At 42.8% G+C, this 20,310-nt stretch overlaps 1 protein-coding gene across 2 annotated transcripts in view; it reads left to right on the top strand.

Moving 5' to 3' along the window:
• The window catches only part of MOCOS (molybdenum cofactor sulfurase), an 805,385-nt gene that overhangs the window by 16,492 nt on the left and 768,583 nt on the right, over window positions 1–20,310 (top strand). The window lies entirely within an intron of this gene.

Here is a 20,310-nt window from a genome sequence, read left to right as displayed (position 1 = left end):
AATGACACAACAAAAGATTGTATTTACAACCTTAGCAAAATCACACTAACATCTCATCAGGAAAGCATACTCTCAAAAAGTCTAAAATTTGCACCAACTAACAAACCAAATAAATTTTACATTTACTGCGATTTGCAGTCTTTTGTAAGGAAACTCACCCTTAAGAAATTTTTTGCCAGCAATCCCATCATTAAGAATCATAATAATACCATGCAACAGGCTCATTTCAAACACACAGACTTCAAACCAAAATCAAGTTTTTATCCGATTCAATCAAAAAATCACTTCATCCAGACATTTGAATCACTGGTGACACAAGAGTTTGAGAAGATGGTTCCTAACATAAAATCATACAAACATAGACACAAATCGGGTTTGTATTCCAACAACATAACCAAAGGCGAACGACAAGCACTTAAGCAATTACAGCAGAACAAAGATATTATCATAAAACCAGCGGACAAAGGGGGGGCCATAGTGATAATGGATAAGGACTACTACATTCAAGAAGCCAATAGATTATTAAACGACATTAACACATATAAGACGCTCAGATGTGACCCCACCAATAAATTTCAATCGGATCTTAAAGAATTACTTAAAAATGGACTAGACAAAGGTATAGTCACGAAAAAAGAATACGATTTTTTATACAATACAAATCCCAGGATACCAGTTTTCTACTTCCTTCCCAAATTACACAAAAATCCAATAGCACCACCAGGAAGACCCATCATTTCCGGGATACATTCACTAACAGCAAATCTTGCTCAATATGTAGACTTTTATCTTCAAGGTTTAGTCATAAAACAACCAGCCTACATAAGGGATACCACAGACATTATCAGACAAATAGAATCAGTAACATGGGAACCTGATTTTTGGTTAATCACCTGTGATGTCAATTCACTATATACAATTATACAACATGAACAGGGACTCTCAAGTGTGGAACATTTCTTACAGAAAGAGGACGATTTACCTGCAGAACAGATGCATTTCTTATTAGCATCCATTAGATTCATACTACAGCACAATTATGTATGGTTCGGAGACACATATTTCCTGCAGACTATAGGGACCGCCATGGGATCGAAGGTGGCCCCGTGGCGGTGCCAACCTCTTTATGTGCAAGTGGGAGGAGGAGTGCATATGGGGGGGGCATGGTTGGGGGCCTAATTTGATCCTATGGCGAAGATACATAGATGATATACTATGTATATGGAAAGGTTCAGAAGAGTCAGTAAGTGACTTTTTGAAATATATCTCCATTAACAACAAAAATCTTGAATTCAGTACTGATATTAGTCAACAGAAAGTCAATTTCTTGGATTTGGAGATCTTTATTGAAAAAGACTCTATACAGACAAGAATATATAGGAAGGAGGTTGATGTAAACAGCTACATCCTGGCCACTAGTGCACACCACAAAACATGGATCGACAATATTCCCAAAGGCCAATTTAAACGGATCAAAAGAAATTGTTCAAAACAAGCTGATTATATTAAATATGGTGAAATAATGAAACAACAATTCACTGATAAATTGTACAATAAATCACTTGTTCACTCAGCATTCAAAGAGATTGAAGACACCGATAGGGCCACTTTATTAAATCAAAAGAAAGATTCCACAACCACCGGCATACAAGAGACATACTTCATCATGCAATATAATACTCATTCCTCTCATATCAAGAAGGTTCTATCCAAGCACTGGGATATACTTCTTCAGGATAAGGACTTACATGGGATACTCTCAGACAAACCTAAAGTGGTCTTTAAAAAAGCCCCTGACATTAAACAAAAACTAGTCAAGAGTCACATTGAACCCATGAGTCAGGCACAATCCATACTACCATTCGCAACACACCAGACAGGTTTTCATTATTGTGGGAGGTGTGTGGGTTGCAAAACAACACATATTACTTCAAAGAAAATCACATCAGTAACGTCCACCACAACCAAAGACACTTACAAGATCAAACAAGATCTTTCCTGTGACTCCAAAGGAGTTATTTACCTATTAAGATGTGGGTGTGGGAAGGAGTACGTAGGTAGGACCACAAGGGCACTGAAGGTCATAATCTACGAGCATATACGCAACATCAGAATAGGTTTTGTTCAGCAAAACGATGTCTCCATTAGGTCTAAATATTGATTTCAACCTGGGATCATTGATATGAATACATCTAGCAGAATGAGGTTATCATTATAATCACTATAACCATATGAGAGCATGAGCCGACACATGCTGTCAGTGACCCTTACAACACACCATATGGGCATCAAATATGGAGTGTTGATGCCCCTAACTCCCCCCCCCTTTCCCGCTATTATGCTATGAACATCAACATAGCACCATTTGATAAAAGATATGCATGTCCTTTCACCCCTTTCCTTCCCCTGTCTTAACGCTACTTTTATTTATATTTATGCATCATATGCTATATATGTACTGTGTGTTGGACACACACCTTAGGAGACTGAGACCTTTTTTTCTAAAGACCAATGAATACGTCTCATTACACACACACCCTCGCATGCCATTCATCCAGTTTTGATTGGCCACCAGCTGCTTTATAACACCAGGACCTAATATGCCATTTATCCTTGAGAAAGGCCTCCTAGAAGGCAGAAACGCGTTGGGTCTACACGTATTCATCACCCCCGCCAGCCCTGTCCCTAAGTCTCCTCAGCCTTCCCCCCTCTGAGTTGAGCCGCTGCACAGTTTGGCACAGCCCGGAGACCGCGAGATCGCGGGACCCGGAAGTCTCGGGTCAAAGCAGCGTGGAGCTCCCTCTCCTCGACACCAGAACACTATTCACACACCTCGCGTAAGTACTCATGGACACATTTTTAGATTACATCCACCCACAGCCCAGCCTCTGAGGTCGCCGGGCCCACCGTGCATATCAGAACTTTTCACCCCCTCCCCCCCCCCTCCCCTCACTTCATCACTACTCATACTGCATAGCAGCATTTGGGTAGTGTGACAATCCGATCATTGATTCATTCAGAAGATTACTGGCCCACCAGCAGTGTCTGTCAGGATTTGCACCATTTATCCAACACCCGCAAGTTTCTTTTACTAATTAAAGACAGTGTTATCCCCTTACAAAGCCTTTTCTGTCATTATCAGATTATTACACACACCTGTTGATACACCTATTTGAGAGATATTACCACATCACAACAGGCAGGGTGCGCTGGTGTCTACTGCACACATTTCCAGCACGCTGGAAATAGATGTGAGTTGTTTTTTTTTCCTGTAATCACCTATCCCACGTGAGCTGGAGGACCGCTCACGACATCTAGCTGCCCCTACCTCTCTCTGTCTACATCACACACAATACGGCTCAGAGCGCTCGTCCCGTATTAAATACCTTGTGTCCTGCTTGCAAGAGATTAAACAACAATTGTTTTAGAGTCAGGAAAAGAAGAAAATAATGAACATAACAATAACTCATCCACATGACTAAGGATGGATTCATAATTTGGTTAAAAGGATTGAAACAGTCACTTCAGACGTGGAAATACAATTGGGCTATAATTGAACCTTTGGGCACTAGCACTAACAGTCAAATTGAATAGGTAAACAGATAAAAGCAGAGTAGAGATCATTGGGCGGAATTCAATTCTTTCCAGCCCCTATCGCGCCCGACGGAGCTATTCAATTCTCGCTCCTGTCGGGCACGATGAACTGCCAGCGCTACATTTCAGCTCGCAGCCCCTGGGGAGTGAGAGCTGAAATGTGCGAAAAGTGACATGTTTGGGCACCCAAACATCACTTTTCGCGATCGCGCCCAGCACTTTGGTCGGGTTTAGCTGCTTTACGCGGCTAAACCTGACCTCTATTGGCGCGATCAGCGCGAAAATCTTGGACAATTATATAGCGGCCCGCGATCTCCTGTCACTTTAGACGGGATATGCAGGCCACGAAAACAATTGAATTCCGCCCAGTGATAGCAAGAAAAGAAATATGAGAGAAAATAATTATATATTTTATTATATATATATGTGTGTATATATATATAATATATTATATATTAACTCATGAATTAACTTCCCTTCCAGTGCGCAATGATGCATTTCAAGTTGTGTGACAATGCATCGAATATAGTACATGAAGATGCATTCTGAGATGTGTAATCGCATCCACACACCTTGCGTTATGAGACAAAGGTCCATATTCAATTTGGGAGCGAAAAGTCCGTGCTGGACTTTTCACTCCACATCTGAGCTTTTCCTGGGATAAAGTATTGGGCGCGTGCCCGCTTTATCCCCATATTCAATTTAAAGTCAGCAAAAACGGGACCCGGCAAATTGGGATCTACGAAAAAAAACGGGAATTGTCGGGAAATAATTATAGGACCCCCCCCCCTCTATCAGAGCCAAAATCACTCCCACTGACATCACTTCTGATGTCAGTGGGGCCGGCTTCAGACGGTAGGCGTTCCCATGGGAACGCCTCCGTCTGGCAGCCACGCCCCCGGCACGCCCACCAAAGGGGGCGTGCTGTCAATCAACATCGACAGCACGCCCCCTTTGGTGCAAGACCCGGAGCGACAGCTTGGCTGTCGTTGTCCGGGTCTCGCGCATGCGCACGACGGAGCTCCCTCCGTCGTGCGCATGCGCATTGGGGGAACATCCACCCGCTTGCGCGCGTCTTGCGCGCGCGAGCGGGTCTAAATGACCCCCTATGGCCCTTAACGGCTCTCTGAGTCCAACCATTAATACTGCTACTTTACTTCTCTATAGTGCACATTTCCCATACCATTAATAAATAATAATTCTGTTCTACTCCAAATGCATTATATTGTAATATCACAAACCAGTACAATGCCATCACTATCTGATTTTACCACTAGGGACCACAATAGTACACACCGGATATAACTCTCTGTTACCCTGGTCTTCTAACACACTAGGGATTATCTCTCTACCTAATGATTCAGCAATAGCAGCCAGGCTGAGTGGACAACTTGACCCAGCTCCTCCCCTGCCAATGCTAGGCCACGTATAACTGCAACACTTAAATCAATGCTGCAACTTTGTCAAATGTACCAACAATGGCATAAGATCTCACACACTCCTGGGTCACTTTTGACCACTTCTCACACTATTTAGTTGCGTCCACACCATATTTTGTCCCTACAATAAATCTAGCTGACCCAGTCGGTGCTGTACAGGAAATCTTTGTTGACTGTCCATTGACCATTCCTGACATCCCTTTCTGTACTTTATTGGCTCCAAACTGTGACTGTCTGGCTCCCATGGCCCATACCGTGACTGATTTCTTGTCCTAACGGCTTCCCCAGCAGACAGGCACGTATGTTTATACCAAAACAGACGTTCCCCAGCTGCTCGTCAGCAAAGCCCCACCGTGACCGACCTCTTGTCCTAAACGTGCAATCCTTTGACTGACCTATTGTCCTAATGGTTTTTTTTTACACACAATAATGCATTATGTATCATTTAAATTAGAAGTGGTACAGGCTCATTCACTCCTTGATATGCAACTTTTGTGCTTATTGAATTACTATAGTCTCACTTATTAAATGCGGCTCCTAAAATGCGATCCTTCCACTTCTCTTGTTGCGACCTTTTAAGCTTTTAAAATGTTGCAAATTGGGGTGCAGTATTTTGCTCCACTTTTTGCAGTCCCTAACACTATTTTACCCTATCTATATCATCTCTTGCTGCATGCATTCGCATTTACCAAAAACTGTATATTTAGTGCTATTACCTTCACCAAGGACAATTTCCTATTATTTATATGGTGGTTTGAACACCATACACACATCAAGCATATCGTTTTGTTAACACAATTCCTTTTGATGGTACCTTCCAGATATTTCTACTCAAAAATGTACTGACGAAGAAAAAACAAAACTATCAGTCAGTTTCTGAGATGGCCATGGAGTCTATTGTCTGCGTCTGCGTGGCTAGCTCAGTGTTTTCAGGTGCTAATTAACTTAACTGTTCATTAAGTCTGCACAGGAACAGTAAAATTGTTAATTTTATAACACTGAGCTACTGTATGCAATTTTGACTAAAATGTTTAAAGCAAATGGCAACATAACTCTGAGGTACAAAGTTATTTAAATCACAGCAAATATCGACGCATACTATTCAATTTATTATACCTTATTCTTCCCAGATTCTTTTCTCTGCATCTTCTTAACCCACAAAGCAGGAATTTGGTGTATCAACACAAGATATAGAACAAATTGTTCTTCCCTTTAGTGACTCTTCTTTCCACCCTTGTTGATACTCCAAATTTCATGTGTCTGTGAGCAGAGGGATGAGTGTCATTTTCACGAGCCCAAAATTAAAGTAAAATAATTGTGAAGTCCGATCAGCATACTTGAAGTTCCAAATTCCAAAATATTTATTTGCACAAAGAAATACAAAGCGTACCACCCATACAATATGCATGTGTGGTTGGCACCAACACAAGGCTTCAATTCTAAATGCACTGACTTGCAGGGTCATTGTGGTACAATTTATACACAGAAAACAATATAGGAATAACCTTAGAAACACACAGTACAGGTACACTGGTCACTACACAATTGGTTACAGGTACAAACAATGCAATTGGTCAAACTTTCAACTGCCTTCCTGAGTCATGTAAACCTCTTGCTTGTCGTCATTGTCGCATCCAGTTAAAAACAGGTTCTTATTAGATACATATACATATACCAAGCAAGCTGTAACTACAAGCAACCTTCAATAAAACAAATATTACAAAATCAAATATATTTTCATACATTAAATTGCAGTGCAATATTTACACACTGTTATGTTGGAAATTGTGCAACGTTCATAAAGAATATAAACACTAATATATAACAATGCATAATATGGAAAAGCAATATTTAAGTATATGGAAAATATAAAATATGATTTAAATGTACAGAAAGTTGCTTATTATTGTACTTCATTCAACTTTATCAGTACAGTACAAATACATTTTACAACATTCAAACAAGGTGGTTGTTGTCTCAGCAATTGACAGGATAGTATATACTGTATGTTTAATGCTCTGAAATCTTACTGTCAGGATGCGGAGACTTGCGCTTCCTTACTTACCGGCGTGCTGATCAACCTGCCTCCAGATATCTTGCAGGCGGTATTGCCACCACTCCTCTAGCCCCTGCTGCTATCTCCAGTGTGCCTCAGGCCTCCATGCCAGCTCCCCACAATCTTTCCCTCCATATCTGTTCACAGGGTACCGCCATGACACATGCGGTCAGCTGACATCAGCCTTCCCAATCGCAAGTCCTGCAGTGGTCAGCCGATCTGCTCCACCAACCGCAGTGCAGCAGGGTGGATAAAAGGATGTGCATTGTTTTCATCAAAATGTCAGAGCAACGTTTCCATAACAGCAGCGTCCCTAGGCTCCAGACTCCTGTGTTCAGATCCTGATCCAGAGCTCTGCTACTCTGCATTGGAGTTCCACAGATTCCCATCTGCTCAATTGTACTGCCATTGTAACCTTTGCTTTGCTCCAGCAGTTTGCAATATTCTATCTTACTTAGCACATGGTTTTCACTGCTGCCTACCTGTGGACTCCATTCCAGCTGATCCCAGTCTGGTCCAAGTGCAAGTCAGTTCCAGCCTGACTCAGAATCCATTCCAGCCGGTCCCAGTCTGGTCTCAGAGCCTTGTTTGTACCAGTCTGATTCTAGCCTCTACTGCCTGCTCCAAACCAGTTCACACATTTTCCCAAGTTCTGTATCCAGTCCTTCTTAGCATGCCCTTATGTGCAAGACCTACATTTGCCCTGAACCACAACCAGCATCACTCTCAGGTTCACAAGAATCGCCTGATGTGACACTTCCTTTCTCCAAAATCCTGAAAAATGTTTTTGCATACAGCACTTCCATGGTTAATTCCTACAGTGTAAGCTCAAAGTGTTCCACAATTGCATTAAGCAAATAGAGAATGAGAAAATGACAGTTATAGAACTATTAACCATTCTCAACAACCTTTGTTGAGAAAAGTTGTCACAGAAAAGAAGAGCATTTTGTGCCCACAGAAATCATATCATTGATACAACTGCACGATGGGGGGACTTAACCAAAAAATGTGACGAGTTTTATGATGCCTGCGTGAACTATACTGAAAAGTTGGTAGCTCTAAATCCTACAGAGGAATTGGGTCTTTTTTTTTCTTAAACACATTTTATTGAGCGAATCAGTGAAAATACCTTAAACATATCTCCGATATAAAGAAATCACATAATACAAAACATTTGCATAATATATATCATACAATAATATAGTGATTAATTTTTAGAGAGAATAGAATAGCAAGAAAATAATCTTGCAGTGACGGTGTGGCAGGCCGGCTATGGGAAGAAAAAGTTAGAAAAAGAGAAAGAATAGAGATGGAAAGAGAAAAAAGAAAACAAAAGAGAAAAAAAAGTGGGGGGGGAGAGAATGACCTCTAAGCACAAAGCCCATAAACAGAAGTAAGGCACAGAATTTAGAGCTAAATGGGGAGGAGGTATTTTGGTATGTCATCCAAGGGGACCATATATTTTGTCGAAAGACTTCGAAGAGTGACATATTATAGCAGTCATATACTCCATCTTATAAACGTACCAAGTACGCGTTAGAATTGCCTGCATAGGGCATGGTGTGGGGTTTTTCCAGTCAGCTGCTATTTGACAGGTCATAGCAGATACAGTGTGCCAAAGTAGTTTATTTGATGTAGGGAGAGGGTGGGAAGGATCAAGAGGAGAAGAAAATATTTAGAGTCAGAAGGAATAATAGCATCAAACAGGTGCAAGAGGAGATCGATAACCTCGGACAAGACCACCATATATGCAAGAGGGTGCCCTCATTCTAACATCCCCTCCAACACCTGTCCGAGGCATCAGGAAACATTACTTTTAATCGAGGGTACAGGAATAGGGTCATTTTTTATGGTTTGGGCTAACCTCAAAGGAAAATATAAGTAGGATCATCATTAGCAGTTGCTCATCAAATTTCTTCCATTAATATAAATGAAGAACAAAATTTGAAAGGCATCTTAAATCAAATTGGGAGAAATGGATTTCTAATCCTTAGAAGATAAATGGGTTCATCTTTTTAAAACATTCATTGAGGAAGAAATTGAGGTTTCCGTGCTTTCAACTGTGGTGGAATTTCTATTAGCACTTCCAGCAACTAACTCTTCAGTGGAAAGTGTATTCTCACTTATGAACTCACTATGGACAGATGAGAGAAATAGATTAGAAATTAACACAGTAGGAGCCAGTCTAATAGTACAGACTCATTTTGTATAACTATCCTACAATATGTGCAGTTTTACCACAAGATTCTTAAGAACAAAAAATTGCTGCAACAAATCCATAGTTAATGCAAATACTCCTACTCCTCATTATCTATATCATAGTGTGAGCATTTAAAAATAATGTTTTAATTTTTCCGTGAACAAATTCTTATTAATGTACATGCAGTCAGGATAAATTGTGCACTTTAAATGTGCTTTAAATCTCCAAAAATCTATGTAATTCCCACATTATGGGGTTTGTGTAATAGGGTGCGGTGAGGGGTTGACTGTGCCAGCAGAATTCCTGTGAATGTGACCCATTTCTATTTTTGAAATATAACAACCCTATCTTGAGGATAGGAAATACAGGGGAGTGGTTATCCCTAAGTAGACAACTGTCAACTATACTGTTTGTGGGATATATAATTATTGGAGAAGACTACAACCACCAACATCACATGTGTTTCTTTGCACCACATAACAAGATCTGCAGAGACTAGCATCATGGCTACATCCCCTGTGTCACAATAACATGATATGATGCATTGAACAGCTGGTAACACTTGTCCCTTGGACCTCCCTTCCAGGATTGCCTGAAGGGGAGTCCAATAATTAGGAAACAGTATTTTTAGCAGCTAGATCAATATCCTTGGTGACTCCATAAGACTAGTTGCCCTATAAAGCCCAGGTTTACATTAAAAAAACCTAGCGGTACTTACAATATTTAAGAAAATGTAAACACCAGACATTTTATATACATACATAGTTACATTATTAAAGTAGAGGGGATGACAGTTAACGTATATATATTGGGCCAAATGTAATACCTTGTGATTTGCGAGAGTTTGCGTGATTCTGGAGAGATAATCATTGTATTTAAAGTGGAAATTAATTTAGAGGCAAAACCAGGTTGGCAAATACATTTGACCCATTTGATCTGATGCTGAGTTGAAGTTGTCAGTGTGTGTCATATAACTGATGTATATTTGCACTGTACATGCTCATTTGCACAAATCCAGTCTTGCATACTATATACAGTGGTGCTTGAAAGTTTGTGAACCCTTCAGAATTTTCTGAAATTCAGCCTAAAACTACCTCAGATTTTCGCACAAGTCCTAAAAGTCATTTAAAGAGAACCAAATCAAACAAATGAGACAAATAAATTAGACATGCTCATTTTATTTTAGGAAAATGATCCAATATCACATATCTGTGAGTGTCAAAAGTATGTGAACCTTTAGGCTTAGCAGATATTTTGAAGGTGAAATTAGAGTCGGGTATTTTCAACTTGCCATCAATGATGGGACAATGAATTCTAAATTATACCAGAATATTCTAAAGGAAAATATCAGGACATCTGTCCATGAGCTGGACCTTAAGAGAACGTGGATCATGCAGCAAGACAACGACCCAAAGCACACAAGTCATTCTACCAAAGAATGGTTAAAGAAGAATACATTTAAAGTTTTGGAATGGCCAAGTCAAAGTCCTTAAACCAATCGAAATGTTGTAGAAGGACCTGAAGCGAGCAGTTAATTGGAAAAAACCCACCAACGTAACAGAGTTGAAGCTGTTTTGTACAGAGGAATGGGGTAAAATTCCACTGTCGATGTTCAGAACTAAACAACAATCACTGGAAACGTTTACAAACAGTTATTGCTGCACAAGGGGATCATACCAGATACTGAAAGCAAAGGTTCACATACTTCTGTCACTCACAGACATGTGATATTGGATAATTTTCCTCAAAAAAAAATGAGCATGTCTAATTTATTTGTTTCATTTGTTTGATTTGGTTCTCTTTATGGACTTGCGTGAAAATCTGAGGTAGTTTTAGGCCAAATTTCAGCAGAAATATAGAAAACTCTGCAGGGTTCACAAACTTTCAAGCATCACTATTTCTGTGTGTGTGTATATATATATATATATATATATATATAATGTGTACATATGTACAGTCAGGTCCATAAATATTGGGACATTGACAGAATTTTCAGATTTTGGCCTCTATTCACCACCACAATGGTTTTGAAATGAAACAAACAAAATGTGCTTTAACTGCAGACTTTCAGATTTAATTTGAGGGTAATTACATCCAAATCGGATGAACGGTGTAGGAATTACAACAGTTTCAATATGTGCCTCCCACTTTTTAAGGGGCCAAAAGTAATGGGACTATCAACTCAAAAGCTATTTGATGGACAGGTGTGGGCTATTCCCTTGTTATTTCATTATCAATTAAGCAGGTAAAAGGTCTGGAGTTGATTCTAGGTGTGACATTTGCATTTGGAATCAGTTGCTGTCAACTCTCAATATGAGATCCAAAGAGCTGTCACTATCAGTGAAGCAAGCCATCATTAGGCTGAAAAATCAAAACAAATCCATCAGAGAGATAGCAAAAACATTAGGTTTGGCCAAATCAACTGTTTGGAACATTCTTAAAAAGAAAGAACGCACCGGAGAGCTCAGCAACACCAAAAGACCCGGAAGACCACAGAAAACAACTGTGGTGGATGACAAAAGAATTATTTCCCTGGTGAAGAAAAACCCCTTCACAACAGTTGGCCAAATCAAGAACACTCTCCAGGAGGTAGATGTATATATGTCAAAGTCAACAATGAAGAGAAGACTTCACAAGAGTGAATATAAAGGGTTTATCACAAGATGCAAACCATTGGTGAGCCACAAAAACAGGAAGACCAGATTAGAGTTTGCCAAACAACATCTAAAAAAGCCATTACAGTTCTGGAACAACATCCTATGGACAGATGAGACAAAGATCAACTTGTACCAGAGTGATGGGAAGAGAAGAGAAGGAAAGGAACTGCTCATGGTCCAAAACAAACCACCTCATCAGTGAAGCATGGTGGTGGTAGTGTCATGGCATGGGCATGTATAGCTGCCAATGGAACTGGTTCCCTTGTATTTATTGATGATGTGACTGCTGACAAAAGCAGCAGAATGAATTCTGAAGTGTTTCGGGCAATATTATATGCTCATATTCAGTCAAATGCTTCAGAACTCATTGGACGGCGCTTCACAGTGAAGATGGACAATGACCCGAAGCATACTGCAAAATCAAACAAAGAGTTTTTTAAGGCTAAAAAGTGGAATGTTATGCAATGGCCAAGTCAATCCCCTGACCTGAATCTGATTGAGCATGCATTTCACTTGATGAAGACAAAACTGAAGGGAAAATGCCCCAAGAACAAGCAGGAACTGAAGACATTTGCAGTAGAGGCCTGGCAGAGCATCACCAGGGATGAAACCCAGCGTCTGGTGATGTCTATGCGTTCCAGACTTCAGGCTGTAATTGCCTGCAAAGGATTTGCAACAAAGTATTAAAAAGTGAAAGTTAGATTTAGGATTGTTTAGTTTGTCCCATTACTTTTGGCCCCTTAAAAAGTGGGAGGCACATATAGAAACCATTGTAATTCCTACTCCGTTCACCTGATTTGGATGTAATTACCCTCAAATTAAATCTGAAAGTCTGCAGTTAAATAACATCTTGTTTGTTTCTTTTCAAAGCCATTGTGGTGGTGAATAGAGGCCAAAATATGAAAATTCTGTCAATGTCCCAATATTTATGGACCTGACTTTATGTATGTGTAATAAAGAAAGGTAAGAACAAGCGCCTTATAGTGTAGTATGATCAACAAATTAACGACATAATTGAATGTGTACCATATTAACCTAATAGGCATATAGTATTATGTCTTTTCGTACCTCTACTGAATAAAGTATGTAACACTTTGCTCCAGAAATCACAACAAGGAGGGAGAGAAGAATGCTCTCATAGTGTAGTATTTCATTACAATTTATTATACATATCGCACAAACACACACAAAAAAATAATAATTTCAAAATTCAAAAGGGCTTATCTGAATGATGTAGCAGGCTACAAATAGCGGTCCTCAATGCATTTCATCACTTAGGCATTAATATCAGGACTTTGTCAGGAGGATAAATACACCTAAGTTGGATTGCGCCGCTATAATGGGTTCAACTGTGCATGCTCCCACGAGTTACTGGCTCTATGTTTACATATATAGCCCTTAGTCAGTACCATATTGTATTTTTTTATATATATATATATATATATATATATATATTATACAGGTTGAATCTCCCATATCCAAATATTCCGAAATACGGAATAATTTTAGCATGACTGAGATAATGAAACCTTTGATTTTTGATAGTTCAATGTATACATACTTTGTCTAAGGCATACATTATTAAAAATATTGTATAAAATGACCCGCAGGCTGTCTGTATAAGGTATACTGTATATGAAACATAAATGAATTTAATTTCTGTACACAAACTTTGCTTCAGCCACAAAATTATTGAAAATATTGTATAAAATGACCTGCAGGCTGTTTGTATAAGGTGTATATAATACATAAATGCATTCTGTGTGTATATTGGGGTCCCATTCCCAAGATATTTCATTATGATATGAAAATATTCCAAAATATGGAATATTCCGTTATCCAAAATACCCCTTGTCCCAAGCATTTTGGATATGGGAGACTCAACCTGTACCTGTATATGTGTGTGTGTGTGTGTGTGTGTGTGTGTGTATATGTATGTGTGTGTATGTATATTTATATATATACATATATATATTATAAGGGCACAGTCGTGTGCCCTTATATTAAGGCTGTGTCACAAACCATGCTAGAGACCTCCGTCAGAGACTCCTGCATCTTCCCATGCGCTGGTGTCATCGCGGCTTGCTGAGTTGCCGGCCGCTGCTTTCAGGGGAATCCAGAGTGGGGCCTATGCCAGAAGGTGGTTCCTTGCATCCCCGCTGTTGCCTAGTTGTTCCTGCTGCCTCACCATGCACTTCCTGTGCTTCTACATGCCAGACATCCGGATCATGGGCGTGGCCATCTTGGATCAGGTCAGGTGATCCAACCCCATCCAGTCAGCAGCGATCTCCAGTGACTCCAGCCAATCACCATCCGTCCAGGGGTAAAAAATCCCTTCCCTGACTCTATCTCATTGCCAGTACAATAGTGCTCTTGTTCTAGCCCACAGGTTCTCAAACTCGGTCCTCAGGACCCCAAACAGTGCATGTTTTCCATGTCTCCACACTGAATCAAGAGAAATAATTAGCCCCACCTGTGGACCTTTTAAAATGTGTCAGTGAGTAATGATTACACCTGTGCACCTGCTGGGTTACCTGCAAAATGTGAACTGTGTGGGGTCCTGAGGATCGAGTTTGAGAACCACTGCTGTAGCCAGACCTATGCTGGCTACAGCAGTGCTGTTTCCAGTTCCAGTTCACCTGTGACTCTGTTCCTGTGTACTCCAGCCGGGAGTACTCCTGCCCAATCCAGCACACTCCATCCCGGAGTTCTATTCCAAGTGCTCACCAAATCCAGCACACTCCATCCCGGAGTTCTATTCCAAGTGCTCACCCAATCCAGCACACTCCATCCCGGAGTTCTATTCCAAGTGCTCACCCAATCCAGCACACTCCATCCCGGATTTCTATTCCAAGTGCTCACCCAATCCAGCACACTCCATCCCGGAGTTCTATTCCAAGTGCTCACCCAATCCAGCACACTCCATCCCGGAGTTCTATTCCAAGTCCTCACCCAAACCAGCACACTCCATCCAGGAGTTCTATTCCAAGTGCTCACCCAATCCAGCACACTCCATCCAGGAGTTCTATTCCAAGTGCTCATCCAATCCAGCACACTCCATCCTGGAGTTCTATTCCAAGTGCTCACCCAATCCAGCACACTCCATCCCGGAGTTCTATTCCAAGTGCTCACCCAATCCAGCACACTCCATCCCGGAGTTCTATTCCAAGTGCTCACCCAATCCAGCACACTCCATCCAGGAGTTCTATTCCAAGTGCTCATCCAATCCAGCACACTCCATCCCGGAGTTCTAGTCATTGTGCTTTCCCAATCCAGCATACTCCATCCAGGAGATATATTCTACTCTGCTACAGTATTCAACTCAGTATTCAACTCATCTACAAGTTCTACAGTATTTAACCCTGCAATTCTCCTCCACAGTACCCCCTGAACCTCAGAGACTTTTGTATTTGTTTTAGGTATCTGCAGTTGTGCATTTCTGCACCAAGGACTTTATTTACCATCACTCAGTTAGTCCTCTTTCATCTGTATGTTAAAGAATTACATTAAACCATCTAAATTCAAACTCCCTTCTGGTCCAGATGTCTCTGTCACTCAACCCAGCTCGGGTCCACCCCTTCCAATTTTCCAGCTAGTGACAGGCTGCATCTAAAAAAACGGATTTCTCCATAGAGAATTCCGGAGGGGGGGGGCAGGGTGTTTAAGGTGCTACACCTCAAAAGCTATAGGAGGTACATATCTGAAATTTGGAATGGCTGGGTAGAACTGTCATTGGGTGCTGCATGTCAAATCTCAGGGCAAAAACATAAAAAATGAGGATTTGGGAGTAATCTAAAGCTCCAACTGTCTTTTTTTTCTGACATTGTGAATTAGGAACCCTTTTCTGCAGTAGTCTATGGGGGATTTTTGGGAAGGCAAAACTCAGGGTAGGGATGGAATTTAGACTTGGGGTTTGTTTTATTAGGTAGCTATTGTGCCAGGGTACATTCTTTTGGGATTCAGGTAAATTAAAAAGTTACAGTATTTAAACTATTACCTCAAGAATGCGCCATTATACAGATAGGACTTTTCAACTTGCTGCACATGCTCAGTAGGTGGCAGGGCAGGTGCAGGCAGTGTGCAGCAGCGATTTCAGTTCCTGGAATCATCTTTGACATCAGCGGTGGGAGGAGCCATGCACACAGTACACAGATGAGCCAGGTCCAACTCCTGAAGCAGGGCTGGCTCGAAGGGGGGCAGGGCCGGCGCCACCATTAGGCAGCTGCATACAGACGCCAGCCACTGGAGGGCGCCGCACACTGCCCTGTTATGTTAGTAACAGTGAGTATATTACTAGCTAATGGCCGGCCCCTGTGTAAATTCCGAGCAGCGGCCACGGCACTTGTAAAGGCAGCCACGACCACCGCTTTGTTCAGGCACACAGTGTATTACTTTAATTGCCTGGCCGCCCCTGTAATATCTGAGCGGCGGCGGCAACACTTATAAAGCAGGCCGTGGCCACCGCGCTGTGTCAGGGACAGGCAGTGTGATTGCAGCGTCAGTGCTGCACACTGTCTGTCTTCTCATTCCCTGGCCGGCCCCCCCAGCCGCAGCGTCGGGCGGCGGGTGAAAGAGGAAGCACTGTGGTCGCCCGTCAGGCATCAGTGCGGCCGGCTGAAGGAGAGCTCAGATTGTGAGAGTCCCGGTGTCTGCTTCCTCATGGGTTAGTGCTAGCTGAGACTTCCCCCCCCCAGCTCCCCCTCCCTCTCTCTCTTCCCATCTATATATCTCCTGGTTGTGTTTCCACCACACTGCTTTCCCTGGATTGAGTGCTGCCTGAGATCCTCAGCTCTGTGGGTGTGTATATTTATGTGTGTTTAATAGTGTGTGTAATATATATATATATATATATATATATACACACCCCTCACACCCTGTGGTGGTGGGGGGGGAGAGATACCCTGTACCCCCCTACCCCTGTGTGTGACACCCTGTACCCCCCTACCCCTGTGTGTGACACCCTTTACCCCCCTACCCCTGTGTGTGACACCCTGTACCCCCCTACCCCTGTGTGTGCACCCTGTACCCCCCTACCCTTGTGTGTGTGTGAGTGACACCCTTTACCCCCCTACCCCTGTGTGTGTGCACCCTGTACCCCCCTACCTCTGTGTGTGTGACACCCTGTACCCCCTTACCCCTGTGTGTGTGACACCCTGTACCCCCTAACCCTGTGTGCGTGACACCCTTTAGCCCCTACCCCTGTGTGTGTGCACCCTGTACCCCCCTACCCCTGTGTGTGTGGCACCCTGTACCCCTGTGTGTGTGACACCCTGTACCCCCCTACCCCTGTGTGCGTGACACCCTGTACCCACTTACCCCTGTGTGTGTGACACCTTGTACCCCCCTATCCCTGTGTGTGTGACACCCTGTACCCCCCTACCCCTGTGTGCGTGACACCCTGTACCCACTTACCCCTGTGTGCGTGACACCCTTTACCCCCTACCCCTGTGTGTGCACCCTGTACCCCCCTACTCCTGAGTGTGACACCCTGTACCCCCCTACCCCTGTGTGTGTGACACCCTGTACCCCCCTACCCCTGTGTGTGAGACACCCTGTACCCCCATGCCCCTGTGTGTGTGACACCCTGTACCCCCCTACCCCTGTGTGTGTGACACCCTGTACCCCCTACCCCTGAGTGTAGAAAATAAAAATCCCACAGCGGAGCTGTCATTCGGGTAGTAGTGTCCTTAGAGGACACTACTAATGTCTGTGGGACCGGGTAATTCATTTTTTTATTTTGCCAAGCCCCTTGATTTGCCTACTTTGGAATGAAGAGGACAGATCTATGCATAGGAGGAGGTGACTATGGAATTTTTATTAGAGGTACACCTTTGGATTACCTACTGGAGAAGAGGACAGATTGGCTTCAGGGATACTAGGTGAGTATGTGAAATAGTGTGTGCATGTGTGTGTGCATGTATGTTTTAATAAAATTATACTTTTCTACGGTGTGTGTTTTTTTTTACTATTGCTTTTGTTGTGGAACTACAGCTACCAGCACGCCCGTAATGGTGGTTCTCCAAGTACCAGCATGCGGGGGAGGCTTGCTGGGAACTATAATTCCACAGCAAAAGCCAATATTTATATTTTCAAATGCACCACACTTGACATAATCAACCCAGCACTCACCGCCCAGGGGTGCTGGAGATAGCCCCGGGCTATCAGCCTGGGCCTGGGGTGCCCTGAGGAGGGGGACCCCTTTATTGGGGGGTCCCCAACTCCCCAGGGATCCCCGGCCTGGGCTGACTAGTGGTCAGGGGTGATGCTTTGGCTAAGGGGCCCGGTGAAAGGGTTCCACTGGCTGTGGTATCATCCTCCCACTAGAAGGAGTCCGGTGCTGTTTCTGGGAAATACAGGGAAACCCTATGCATTTTTTACCCCCTGTATTTCCAGAACCAGGACCGGCTCAGAGCCCTGTGCTGGTTGCACTAAATATGGGGGACTCCTACATCATTTGTCCCCCATATTTTGGCAACCAGGACTGGTTCTGAAAAGCCTGGTGCTGGTTGTACTTAATACGGGGACCCCTATGTTGTTTGTCCCCTGTATTTAGCACAACCAGTACTGGGGCTCCAAAGCCCAGTGCTGGTTGTCCTCTAGGTGGTGGAGCTACGCTTTTTTTTTTTACACATTCAATTTTTAATAGATGCATAGTAGGATCTCACTGCTGCATTCGTGCATCTATGACTTATTGATTTGATTTTCTCAGGTGCACACGTACTACCAGTGAGCCCTATGTCACCCACTGATGCCCCCTTTGCACTGCACCGCTGCCACTGCTCTGTACCAACGCCGCTGCTGCTACCCCACAACCCACAGCCATCTCGCTCTCTGCACCTCCCAAACCAACCACCTGCGTTATTGTACCATTTTGTTGTCCTTCTCCCCTGCAGGTGGCCCGGTTTGCTCATCTCAACCCTGATAGTTAATACATTTTTAAAAATCTATGTAATTTCTATAGACAAAAAACCTTACGGTTTCACGTTTCCCTTTAAGGCTGCTTAGACATGATCTGAAATTTCACAAAACCTATTGATTTTCTGCAACTCAAACTTCAAAAAGCAATGAAATTACGATCATTAAGGCTGACGCCTTAATGGACGTGCTCCTTGCGCAATACAAATATGGTATGCCATCACACCCTGTGGTTAACTGCAGATTCAGCACTCTCACAGAATGAGATTGCTGTCACTCACAAAATGGTGGAGCTGCTAATTCACAGAATTGTGTGCTCATTGGAATACACACATGCAGTCTATGCAACTGAGGTTTGAGCAGTTATGTGGCTCCTACATCCCACTCAGTGCCCACAATCTTCACAGGGGATGCTGCGCTTTGGGGCGGGGGGAGTGCCGGGCAGGGGACGCAGCACTGAGGCAGGGGGAAGGTCCAGGGTGGTAGTGTCGCATGGGGGCGGTGAGTACTGCTGGGCAGGGGACGCGGCTCTGTGGCAGGGGGAAGTGCCGGGTGGTAGCGGTTTCTTGCTGGGCATTGCGCCCGCAACAAACAGCCTGGGAAGAACACTGTAACACTGTATTTAAAGTGTAAATCCAATAGGTCTCCCTAAAGTAATAATTCCCTACTTCCACCTCTTGGGTTATTTTTTACATGCTCTAAAATAGTGAAGGAAAAGTCTTTAACATTTGAATTGTGCACCTCAGTGAAATGGCGGGGTAAACTATGTGTTTTTAGCTGATATTTAATATTTCGTAGATGTTCTTGAATCCAAATTTTTGCAATCCCTTTAGTCTTGCCTATATAAGGTGCCCACACACATACCGACTATACTCATGTTCCGACGATGCGTCCGATTTCCCTTGAAACTCTCCCGGCAGCTCTGCACACGATATGCTGTCCAATCTTCGTCCAATCTTCATCCGATCTCCTGCAGCCAGACTTTTTCACAGTGAATTTGAGTCTAGATCATCATATCTGCCCTACAGCACGGCAGATCTGAAGATGTGATGTGCGACCTGCTGGGGCGCGCATTGCATTGTGATCGTGACTGGGGACTCACGATATGGTCATTTTTTACCCGATATGTCATTCCGATGTGTCGGAATCTGCCAGATCGTGGAAAAAATCGCTATGTGTGTGGCCAGCTTAAGATTGCAAGTGAATTTATAAACTACAAATTCAGTATTACAAGTAACTATTCTAATGAATACATCTTACTAGCTTCATTTCTCCAGCTGAATTGTTTTTTATCCATAAACTTGCAACAGATACACCGATTACAGGGATAACAACCCGTTCTCACACTCAAGAATCCTTCATTACCTCCCTCTATCGGGTTTTTTTGTAACAAGGGTTTAGACCTACTGGGTGCTAAAATATTTTTAAGGTTAGTGGCTCTCCTGAACA

Source organism: Taudactylus pleione, unplaced genomic scaffold (assembly GCF_031769625.1).
Source record: "Taudactylus pleione unplaced genomic scaffold, aTauple2 ptg000137l, whole genome shotgun sequence".
NCBI lineage: Eukaryota > Metazoa > Chordata > Amphibia > Anura > Myobatrachidae > Taudactylus > Taudactylus pleione.
The sequence above is the reverse complement of the archived record's forward strand: the minus strand, read 5'-3'. Positions and strand labels throughout refer to the sequence as shown.